This window comes from Typopeltis vanoorti, chromosome 18 (assembly GCF_054136105.1).
Source record: "Typopeltis vanoorti isolate ZY-2024b chromosome 18, IOZ_Tvanoo_1.0, whole genome shotgun sequence".
Lineage (NCBI taxonomy): Eukaryota > Metazoa > Arthropoda > Arachnida > Uropygi > Thelyphonidae > Typopeltis > Typopeltis vanoorti.
Genome location: NC_143566.1, coordinates 2,292,341 through 2,304,502, shown reverse-complemented (window position 1 = coordinate 2,304,502; position 12,162 = coordinate 2,292,341). Strand labels below are relative to the sequence as shown.

General features: G+C 37.0%; 1 protein-coding gene across 1 annotated transcript in view; it reads right to left on the bottom strand.

Annotated features, from left to right (window-relative positions):
• ACC (acetyl-CoA carboxylase) overlaps positions 1 to 3,764 on the bottom strand; it is a 1,393,224-nt gene extending 1,389,460 nt beyond the window's left edge. Inside the window, exon 1 of the mRNA XM_090408519.1 lies at positions 3,613 to 3,764. The gene's annotated coding sequence lies outside the window, so the exon portion shown is untranslated. The remainder of the gene's footprint in view (positions 1 to 3,612) is intronic.
• Between the last annotated feature and the right edge of the window lie 8,398 nt (positions 3,765 to 12,162).

Genomic DNA, 12,162 nt, shown 5'->3' with positions numbered 1-12,162 from the left:
CATACATGATCACATTGTTGAGCCATACTTGGATATGCTAGAGAATTTGTGTTTCCCCAGATTGAAAATGTGAAGGGCCTCATTTTCCAACAGGATGGGACCCTGCCACATTATGCAGTGATTGTGCACACTGTGCTTGACAACCGATTCCCAGGAAAATGGATAAGCAGAGGAAGTCCCGTTGCTTGGCCACCATGCAGTCCCATGATTCCAATGGATTTCTTTTTCTTTTGGGGCTACGTAAAAGACGTGTATCAAGAAAAAATCCAGTCCCTTGTCCACCTGCACCATAGAATAACAGCAACCACAGAAGTACATCATCAACAGACCATCTTCAGTGGTATTACAAGAACAGTTTTAAAACTGTTCTTGTAATACCACTGAAGATGGTCTGCTATTTCCAGACCAAAATATTTGGTTAATTAAATATCTTTCTTGTGTTTACATGCATTTATCATTAACAATAAATCATTAAAAATAGAACAAGCTGCGTGATGTTATATCACTAAGTATTAAAGGGAATATTATTAAGCAGAGACATGATTGAAATAAAGATATTAATTAATAATATTAAATAACAAAATTAATATGAATTAATGAGTTATCCTGATTAGACTTTCACAGATTTTTAATACAGATATATAATCATTCCGATTCAGGTTAGGATGATGGAGTAATGCCTCTATGCTTTCTTTGAATAAACGTTCAAATTTATAGTGAGATCTATGTAAGAGGCGAGTTTTTGACCAAAGGATGTTGTGGTTAGTTTCAATCCTGTGTTGAGCCAATCCAGATTTTTCAGGTTTGTTGTGATGAATGGAGGATTGATGCTCTTGGATTCTTTTTTCAAGAGAGCATCCAGTTTGTCCAAAATAGGAGAGATCACAGTTGGGAATTTGGTATTTGATAAACTAGGGAATTTGATAAACTCCAGGAAGAGACATAGTTGAGCGTTTGTCTTTAGAAGGAAAATGGGAAGATAATTTGTTAATAGGTGAATACGGAGCTGTTAACTCATATTTCTTCAGAATTCTTGAGATAGGTTCTGAAATCCTGGATATGTATGGAATTGGAACTCGATGTAGTGAATCTTTGTTGTTTAGTGGTGGATTATAAGAATCGATTAGATGTTGTGTACTCTTTTCAGAAAAGCCATTGAGTTTCATGTGTTGTTGGATAGTAGAAAGTTCTTTCTGTAGAAAATTAAAAGTAGAACAATTAGTTTTGGCTCTTCTGATTAGACAATCAAGAATTCTGAAGAAATATGATATGAAGAAATATTGAAGATGGTCTGCAATTTTCAGACCGAAATATTTGGCTAATTAGATATCTTTCTTGTGTTTATGTGCTTATATTATTCATTAATGAGATAGATTACTGGGTGTTAGATAGTTATCTGATGATTTTTATGGGAGAGTGACACCCTAGAAGACAAGAGTCACTACTATCTTGCAGGAATGTATTAATGATACTGAAAGAGATTAAAATAGGGATATGCAGTTGACACTCAGATGGAGTAAATATGAGGAATAGAGTAGATGTGGCCTTAATTTACAGGAGGATTTTAACAGATCCTGTGAGTGGCCAGATGAGTAAGCTACCTTTTTAATGCTGAAAAGGTGTAAAGAATGAAACTTGTAAAGCATAAATGGGATGCAGACTATGCAGCTTGTGAAGGAGATAAAGGATGATGTTGGACAAGGATCTAAAATTTAGGGGAAGGTAACAGTTTATGGCTCCATTGTATAAGGCCTTGCTGGGACTGCATATGGATGTGCAAATTTAGTCACCAGATTTCAAGGTGATGAATATGCTGATGAATATCAGAGACAACTGATGTGTGATGTAACTACATATCTCTGATTAATATCAGAGACAACTAAGGTGGTGTCTACATATCTAACATTCCTACCTCTAGAATGGTAGATATGTAGAAAGATTTACGAAATGCATTTTGCTGAGCCAGGGACAGGAGGAGGAAGAAGAGTTATGACTGAGACCTATAAGTTGGTAAAGGGTTGATAATAGATTAATGTGGAAAAGATATTTAATACAACGGTGGAAGAAGAACAAGAGGCAATCCTGGAAAGTTCTACAAGGAAGATGTGAACAAGGAAACGAGAAGCAAATTTTCTGCAAGGAAAGCAGTTGATAAGTGGAATGCATGGCTTGAGAATGTGGCAAGTTTAGAAACAAGAAAGGAGTTTGAGGCACACAGCTCAGACTTAGAAAAAAATTTTAATAGTTGTTGTGGAGCAGAATACACTGCTTGAGAGTGTAATGAGATCTGAAAGAGTTTAAAGCATGGAACTCTGCATGTGACAGCAGGTTCTCTTTTAATTGAGTCTTTGGACACTCATTTGAACAGATGAATGACATGTATTTGCCCTCTCATCACAAGAGGGCAAATAAATATCACAAAGACATTAAATGATCTGTAGATTACTGAAAAAAAAAAAAATGAAAAATAAAAATTAGAAATGAAAAAAAAAAAAAGAGTACCGTAAAAGAGATCAAAGATGATAAAGGTAACAACTTTGGGGGGGGGGAGACATTCAGTAGGTCTGGATTAATTACCAATGCTAAACATCCATGGATGTCATTAGACTCATTGTGGGAAGTACACACTCTCACAACCAAAACTCATCACACTGTGCTTTAAACTCATTCAAGGTGTCCACATCAACTCGCCAATCACTCTACATTCAAAGAATCTTCTCTTCACTCTCTCCTTATAGTTTCCAGGGGATGGCCTCAATCTATCCAACCACTCTCTCCCATTCTATGAAAAAGATCTTACAGCTTAACCTGATAACAACTACTAATCAAATTATTTCATTCATAACCACTCTCCTCCTCCTATTCATGGGGCTTTGCAAATTGCATTCCTTCAATCTATCTTCATATCATCGTTATCATGCCAACTGAACCTACAGTCGTTTCTGGCGTATCTACCGTGGTTTTTCACTTATTACCATTCGTAACATTTAGCTGTGTGCACTTTCATGTCGTTCGGCCGTGATTTTCCTGTTAAAGATAGGCGGATTTTAACTAAAAATGAAATAATACGAAAAATCTTAACCGAGACTCTAAAGGCCAAATTTTTTGAAATCTGTCTATCCAGAAAAGATATGAGGCGTATTACCCCTTCCTTCCTCTATTTTATGTAAATAGTGAGAAATGAAGGAAATTTTAAAAGTGTGAATAAACTGTTATAAAGACGACCACTAAATTTTATTGTCATCTTTCTAGTGGGAGCGGGGTTACATGCGTAAAGATGAACAAATTAATCTAATACGTTAGACATTTTGAGAAACCCCAAAAAGTAGTTTATGATGGCTAATATATTATGCTAATTTAGAATGAAAGTTGCGTGTAATTTTTAAAAATATGCAATTAACAACAACAATGACATTTTATTTACTAAAAATATTTTCATCATTCGACATAACAAGTCCTTCCTTAATCAAAATAATATTATATAATATAAATAAAAAGTAACAGAAAATATAATAAACCATAAAAATATATGCCTATTATCCATAAAAAAACTGTTACAAATTTAATTTACATAGGATGTCAATATTTTAATAAAAATTCTTCAAAACTCACCTGATACTTTAATTTTGAGGAAATACTCAAAAAGCCACAGACTCTTCTATCACACCACCGCTACGTAGCACCGAAACTTGCATTCAAGGTAACCAAATGTTTACTTACGTCATAACATGTGATTCTAGGATATCAGCACTTAAAAACTGAGGCTAGAGAAGATCACCTTGTTGTTGAAATATTCTACTTATGTTTCATGTGTTCAAAACGTGCGCAAAATTTCCCATGCTTTTACAACTTTCCATGTGGCGCCCTTCGTATGTTTCACGCCAAGAAAGACGAATCAGTTTCGAACTAAAAGAAATATGAATTACTTTTAAGTAACTTTTACGAGCATAAAAAATATTTGTTTCAAAACATCTTTTGATGTAAATAAACTCGTTTGTAGAATTTAAACAACTTGAAATTCGTGAAGTGCACTCTGAAGAAGCTCCAGTGTTTTGGAAGGCGTTTCAGAATAATGATGGTGGCTTTTTTGAGAAATATTTATTAGAGTTAACACATACCATGAATATAATTCAAGTTTTCACTATTCACTATTAAGATTTAGCTTAAAGAGTTCATTTGCTTCAGTTCATAAATTGTTGTTATAAGAGCGTGTTGATAGCAAGCATGCTTTCGCGACGCTCGCATTTCTTGATACTAAAGTAGTTTTTTTTTTCTTCTTGTGGATTAATATTCAAAGTGTATCAAGGGGTTCTGTTCATTAATGATATTGATGTAATAATTGTCAATATCTGTAAAGTGGTATATAAATTAAGTTGTCAAAACCACGGTTAACCAATGGCACGAGAACAAAGGTAACCATTGTAGCCCTCATGCGAAAATCGCTAGGATCATGAAATGATGTAAATGCCAGAAAGACCTAACAGGAAAAAGAAGGAACTGTCTGAGAACTGCACTTGCACCGATAACGCCCCTCCGAAGCTATGTGGCAACACAAATCAAAGGGAAAACAAAGTGACGCAACCTTAAATACAAAGGCAAACAACAAGCGCAACCTTCAACAGGTGGTCAACAATTAACAGCAAAGGAAATGCAAAATAAGGAATAGAATAACGAGGGTGGGCCCATTTTCAATCTACTACTCAAAAATAGGTTAAAATTTAAAGATTGCTTAATCACATTTCTCTAAGAACAATTTGAAAAATAGACCTCACACATTGCAAAAATAATAATAATAACAAATAAATAAAAATAAACGAATATGATGATTTTACTAAATTTAATGATAATTATATAAAGTAATAATTATCATTAAACGCCTTCGTAGCGCAATTTTTTTATATCTGATATACACACGAAATGTCCCTAGACCTATAGCATATCGGTACCATGTACGGGCAAGAGAAATAGAAGACAAGAGGCGTCTGTTCACATTTTGCTTGAAGAGCTCAGAGTTGTAATCTTTGAGGAAGGCAGAGTGGGGGTAGACAGTTCCAAAGGACAGAAGTAGATGGAATGAAAGAGGAGGAGAGAAGTTGGTTCAGTCAGTTTGAACATGGACTGTAAAAGGGCGTTGGTTAGCAATGGCTCTTGTTTTAATGATTTTGGAGGAGGGTGGAGGAAAAATAGTGGCCAATTCAGCAGAGCATTGCCCATGAAGAATGGTCAATTTTCTTGCGTTCATAGGACGAAAAACCCGAGTTTCCAGGGGGAAAAAAAGCACTTGCCAGTGCCAGATATTGACTAACTCGGGAACAAGTCGAAGAAAGGCTTAGATAAACTTCTGCAGTCGGCCACTAGACTTGCACTTAAGTCTATTAACTAGAAATTATAATATGCGGAAAACATATAAATTGAAGTAAACAATACCAAGCAAGAGAAATAACCGTTTGATATTAAATGCTATGTATACACCACCCAATTCAAACATCGTAAACTTTTTAAATTAATTTAACAGATGGCTTTCTGCCACAAAAGTAGACGTTGCAGAATACTGGTATAGGTCACAGAGATATAAATATCAGGTAGTGTGATTAAAAATTAAACTCAGCCAGCTAGGCCGGCCTAGCAGTCCGAGTGGTTAGCGTATCTGCTCTCCAGCCAAAACGCTGTGGGTTCGAATCCCGCCGTGGGCGTGGATGTTTGTTTGTAATTGTCTGTGAAAATACTAGTGATGGTGGCAGGCAGTACATGGCGTTGGTGTAGTTTCAGTTTGTTGTAGTTGGTGGATTGAGTGGTAGAGACAGAGAGTTATGGAATCCAAAGATCCCTTCCTCAATGGATCTTTGGACTCCCTGGAGGTGTTGCATAATAAAAAAAAAGTGCGTTTTAATTACTTTTCTAGTACCCAGTGGAGGTAGCTTTGCTGTTATGGAGGTAGTTGCTGTTATTCAGGCCAAAGGTGGTTCCACTTTTTTCTAATACATCCCAAAGATGTTCCATGAAATGAGGTCTGGACACTGACCTGGCCATCCACACTTCAACATTGTTTTGTTGAAACTAGTCTCGGACACTCAGTGCAGTATGGCATGAAGTACTTCATGCCATACTTCCATCTGATATCGCCCATCCAAGTACTTCCATCTGATAATGCCCCTCCAAAGCTTCGGAAGCATGAAGTTGACAAGATATTCATGTAGTCACGTCCGCCAATTAACAAAACTCCATCCAACTGAAATATCAACATAACATTACAGAACCACCACCAAACTTGACAGTTGGTATGATGTTGTCCTGTTGGGATTGTTCTCCAGGTAATGTCCAGATCCAAACAATACCATCAGAGTGGAACATGTGGACACATGATTCCTAACTCCAAAGAACCCTTTTTCAACCACCTACATTCCGGGAATGGTGTTAAAGACATCGGTCCAAATGGCGTTTGGCATTGAGGGAGGAGTGATGTATGGGTTGTTTGCAACAATTCTGCCGTGGTAAGCTAAGGCATGCAATTCTCTGCAGACAACTCTAGTGCTGGCAGATGTCCTGGAAGCAATTTCCAGGATGAATGCGAGGTCCACCGCTGATGACGCGCGAAATTCTCAAACATTCCGAGACAAAGTTGGTCGATCACGTATAGTGAGTGTCGCTGGCAACCCATGCCATTTTGCCTGTTGTTGTAGCGCCATCAACTTTGAATGATAAGCAACGATGGATTTCGGTATAGTGTCATGGAGAGGAAGACCACTCACCAGACCCCCAATGACTGTCCCATGTTGGTAGTCTGTAAGTTCAGCTGAACGTGGCATCCTGACATCAATTACAATGCAAAACATGCAGCACATCCGACATTTTATTAGGAAACTTAGACAGACACTTTCTGAATATTTAAATATGGTACGATTCGAAATTTGCATGACCTGTCAAAAAATCAGTTAACGCTTTTTATTCCCGTATAGGGAGTAGGCGAGGCCATTCTACCTATCTAAGTTTTGGAGACTTGGGGGAGCGTTCAGTTTCCAGCAGTAGCCAATCAGAGACTGACCAGTAGTATACCGGTCACTATGAACTAAATAGGGGTAGGGGAAATGGTGGGGGAAGTGCAGCAGAAACGTGACATCACTGACATCTGTTCTCCAGGGAAATTTCAAACATTTCATACTCATGAAGTCACTGGTCTGACACTCTGAATCAAATAGAGTTAGGGTAAATGTTGGGGGTATGACGCAGGAACCGTGTCATCATTGGCATTGGTCAGACAGTATGAAGCAGATCAAGATAAGATAAGGATTCGTGCCCTGATTGGTCAGACACAGAGGTAGGGTAAATGGTGGGATTGATGTCATTGCTATCGGTGTGTGTGTGTTGTTATCAGTTGTAGTGTCGTCATTTGTAAATAATTGATGTCCTTTATTATGTGTAAATAAGTGAAATCATTGAGTTGAAGTGGAAAAAGAAGTTATAGTAGTGGGGAGGTGTGACTTCCATAGTTTTGCAGGTGGCAGATTTGTGTGAATGTCTTGTTTTTGTTTGTTTTCAGTGGTGGCTTATTGGTAATGGTTTTAGTATGGAATTGTGGGTGATGGTTAGAGATAAGATCGAGTATGAAATCCTTAGAATTACCCTGGTGAACACATATGTCTGTGACATCACGTTGTGTCTTTTGGTTCGCAAAAAAAAACGCGTTTCTTTTTTTGCTCCCAAGTTATCAGTATCAGTTTGAGATAAGTGACATCAGTAATAGATATCTACAAAAGGAGAGGTTACACATCTCCCTGGTTATCAGTTTGAGGTGACATCACTAAAAGATATCCGCAAATGGCGAAGTCGCTCAAAACCCTTGGCTGAGTAGCCATCTTTTGGAGGAGAGGGGGTTGGGTGATGGGGAGCATTGTAGGGAAGACCACTGTCACCCTCTCGACTACTGTGATTTTCCCAAATCCAAGTATTCTTCAGACATACCTGGTATGCAAAATTCGATGCCACCTCCACTGTCAGCACTGGATATTGGTTGGTAGTGACATAAGAACTTCTTTCCACACACAAATTGACATGAGGATGGGAAAAAAGATCTAACTCTGATATCATATCCTCAACAAAAGATGTCATCTCGCTTGCACTTTTTAATATTTGTCTTCTTCTTCTTGCTTACTTGACCTCTCTGGAGTAATCGGCTCTGAACTTTATCAGCAATGGTTTTCCCAGCTTCTGATGGTCTATTTATAAAGGCATGACATACAGGTACCCCTTCCAATACATCTCCTATCATTTGCTGACCGGCGTTTAAGGCTTGATGACCGACAAATTGAGCTGCAGCTTTTAAAAGTAGACTTAAAAAGGAGAAGGCACTTCTGAAAATGCAACCTAATCCGTACCCACGCTGCATTGGTGGCCCCGCAAATTATGGAGCCCCACCTGCCCGTAGTGTGTAATATCTGAGATAATCACTCATCCTTCACTTGTCGGAAGTGTAATTTAACTATTGTCTTGCCGCCACGAAAGTGAAACAGTTTGCTACTATCACAACGAATTTCAATGCAGATTCACTGAAATGTTTTTTTACGTAACGGATAGTAATCAGGGTGAGCAAAAACGAAGGAACACTTGGGGCTGCACTGAGGAACTCGTAACAATGGCGCAAATGTAGCACCAATTATCTGCTCTTGGATTAAATCAGAATAAACAAAAAATGCGGCTACAACCCTCTTATATCAACTTGATATTTCCCAGTGATTGTGCCTTTCAGCTTACATCAATCTGATTAAAACCCAGTAGAAGGCCCAAACCCGAGGCCTCCTTGGGAAACAACAGGTTATAATCTTTTGGGACTGTCAGAGAAATGGTGTTGTTTGGGTTCTTTTTTCCAGTAATCACAGAGCTCATATCACACACTGCTTGAAGAAGTTCGGAGGGTGAATTGTAACTGCCATGGGGAATCTTTATCTTTATTCTTTATACTTTTCGAAAACATTATTTTCTGTGATGTTGTTGTTGTCGATGATATTGACTCCTCCACCTCCTCCTACGCCACGTATCATTTGAAACTCATCATGACCGGAATGGAAGTTATTAAATTCTCCTGGAAGATGAATTTCCGCAAGAGCAACTTCCCATTTACCTTTAAGTCTGATCTCGTGTGGTAATTCCACTTGAAATTTCGTTTGCTGTTAGTAGGAAACATTTTGATACTTGCGTTACTGGGAGGTTAAGTAAAACATCTTTGCTACGAACTCAAGAATTATAAGATGAGGGATAACCGAGCCACTTAACAAAATACTAAAACTTTCCTTTCTGTTTTCGCTGCTTAAGTAGTTGTTCGATTAGATACACTTCTTCAGGAAGTTCATTAGATATATCAGTCTTTTGCAGTTGGGGTTCATAGAAAGTTCCCTTCACTATCTCTCCATCCCGACCGTAAACTCCATATACTACAGAGTTTTTATTAAAAACCTGTGCAATAGTGAACAGTTCTCGTGTCCAGTTACCCCAAAACCTTTTTTAAATTTGTGGGTATCATCACTTAAAACCACACGATCACCTACGTGAAATTTTGGTTTGGTAGCCTCCTCTTGGGTTCCATACAAATATTTCCAAACACTATCCTCATTGTGAACATTAACTTTCGAAGGAGCCATACCGATCGTGCGGTGTGGCGTGAGGTTATAAGTATGCACAAGGGTAGGCAATACTTTCGTATAACTTTTACTTTTAGTATACGTCATCCATTTGTAGATCTTCGTTTTCAATGATCTCATAAATCTTTCTGCAATGGGTGCTTTCATTTCGCTCCTAGTCGTATAGAAATGAATATTATGGTTCTTAAATAATGCACGAACTTTCTTGTTGGAAAACTCCTTTCCTTGATCTGTGTTTATGACACTTCTTCTTTAAAAATAGACTCGAAAGCATTGACAACAGCGTATGCTGATTTGTTCTTCTTCAGTGTTCTAACCCACTCAAATCCGAAAAAAGAATTAATGCATACAAGAAGGAAACACACGCTCCCATTCTCTTTTGCATGAGATGACATATCTGCCAAATCACATTGAAATGTGTGTAAAAGTGTCAGGACTTGATTTGATTGCGTTCAAATTTTCTTCTAATGGATTTATGTCTCACATAAGTAGGTTGTGTTGCTAACCAATTTTTCACGATTTCATGTGGATATTTTGTATGTTTCTGTAAAAAAAAAAAAAAAAATCAGCTAACGCCTATTTGTTCCCGTATAGGGAGTAGGCAGGGCCGTTTATTCTATCTAAAGCTTTGATACTTCCAAAACTACCTACTGTATTAAGATTATAGTAATCTGCTGGCTTTTCCATCACTAACAATAAGATTTTTTCTTTGCAGGTGAAAATCACAACCATCGCTTAAGCGTCAGCTGATTGTTTTTATAGTACTGCTGCTTATGTTTTTGTGTTGTGAACTTTGTATTCTCGTATGGGAAGCAGTATCAGAGCCAATCGGACATGTCTCATCGGTAAAATGTTACGACAAGAAAAACACCACAGACAATGGTAATGTCAGAAAAAACCCTATTTCTGTATGTTAGATTCAGAAAATACAATATTTTAAATAATATTTCAGTCAAATAAAATGTGTAAACTTAAATGAACAAATTTGGTGTCGTTGAACGTGTTATGCAAATTTAAGTAAGACCACAAAATTTTTTTTTAAGTCACAGTGAATTCACACACAATTTATTTATTTATTTTATTTTTTTGCTCAGTTATTCTGTTTAGAATAACTGAGCAAAAAAAAAAAAAATGTGTGTGTGTGTGATGGGGGAGGGGAATACCCAGTAGTTTAATTATTTTAGAAAATGTCTTCTGCAATCCATTGACAAATATTTTTTCATAGTTCCACACTCGAACCAATGACCCCAATGCTTGACCAGATATCCTCCCAGAATTCCAATCTCTAATCATTACCCATAATACCACACCGAACAATTACCCACAATGCCATACGCGAACCAAAAGACAACGTGATGTCATTGACACATGTGCCCCCCCCCCCAGGGAAATTCCAAGGATTCCGTACTCGATCTTATTCCTAACCTTATCTCTTATCTCTAATCTTATCTCTTCTCGACTAATTCGAGAAGCGGTCGAAAAAAAGGCTTAGTAAAAGTTCCTCTAGTCGATGACTACAATCGAACTTACGACGCTCTCTCTTCGAGTGATTTAGTGCCAAGGAAAGCACATGCTATGTGCATTTGGATAACATGTAGATGTGCATATATTTTTTCAACATTGTGTATATAGTGATATAAAAGAGCATAGTCAAAAAGACAATGGCCTCTTTTTGTAATGACACCTAAATATACATGCTCCTCCACACAGCTAAACAGCTACTGTCCTGGCATGCGAACCAGTATGTCACTGGACACTAAATCAGAATCCTTAAAATGCACTGTGACTATGAAACAGCATGCTGAAGTAATGAACGAAATGATTACATCAGAAAAATAGACTGGGTTTAGATAGCATCTTCAAACTCTGCTGAAACTCTATAAACCAATATTAAACTCGCATTTAATAAAACGTCTAGTAAAGCAACAACAAAAATAAGAATATGTCCTCAAACCAAACAGAATTCATGGATAACAGAAAACATATTAATAGATATATAAAGAAGATTCCCAATAGAAACAACTTAAAAGATCTACTTAAAAGTACAGTATTGCCAGCTGAATATAAAGAAAATAGAATAATCTTGCAACACATTGGAACCGCAAAACTATTATAGAAATAAGTTAACAATGATGTTTTAAGGATACTTGTGATCGAAATATTATTTTTTTTTAAAAAATAATATTTCGATCTGGAAATAGCAGACCATCTTCAGTGTCACTACAAGAACAGTTTTTTTTTTAAAAAAAATACAAGGTGGAATACTAACAATAGATCATTTAAAAATACGACAAGTCGCGTGATGTTATATCACTAAGTGATATAATATCACGCGGCTTGTTCTATTTTTAAATATAATTTAAAGTGATGTTATATCAGTAAGTGATATGACATCACGCGGCTTGTCCTATTTTTAAATGATCTATTGTTAGTATTCCACCTTGTATTTTTTTTAAAAAAAAACTGTTCTTGTAGTGACACTGAAGATGGTCTGCTATTTCCAGATCGAAATATTTGGTTAAATAAATAC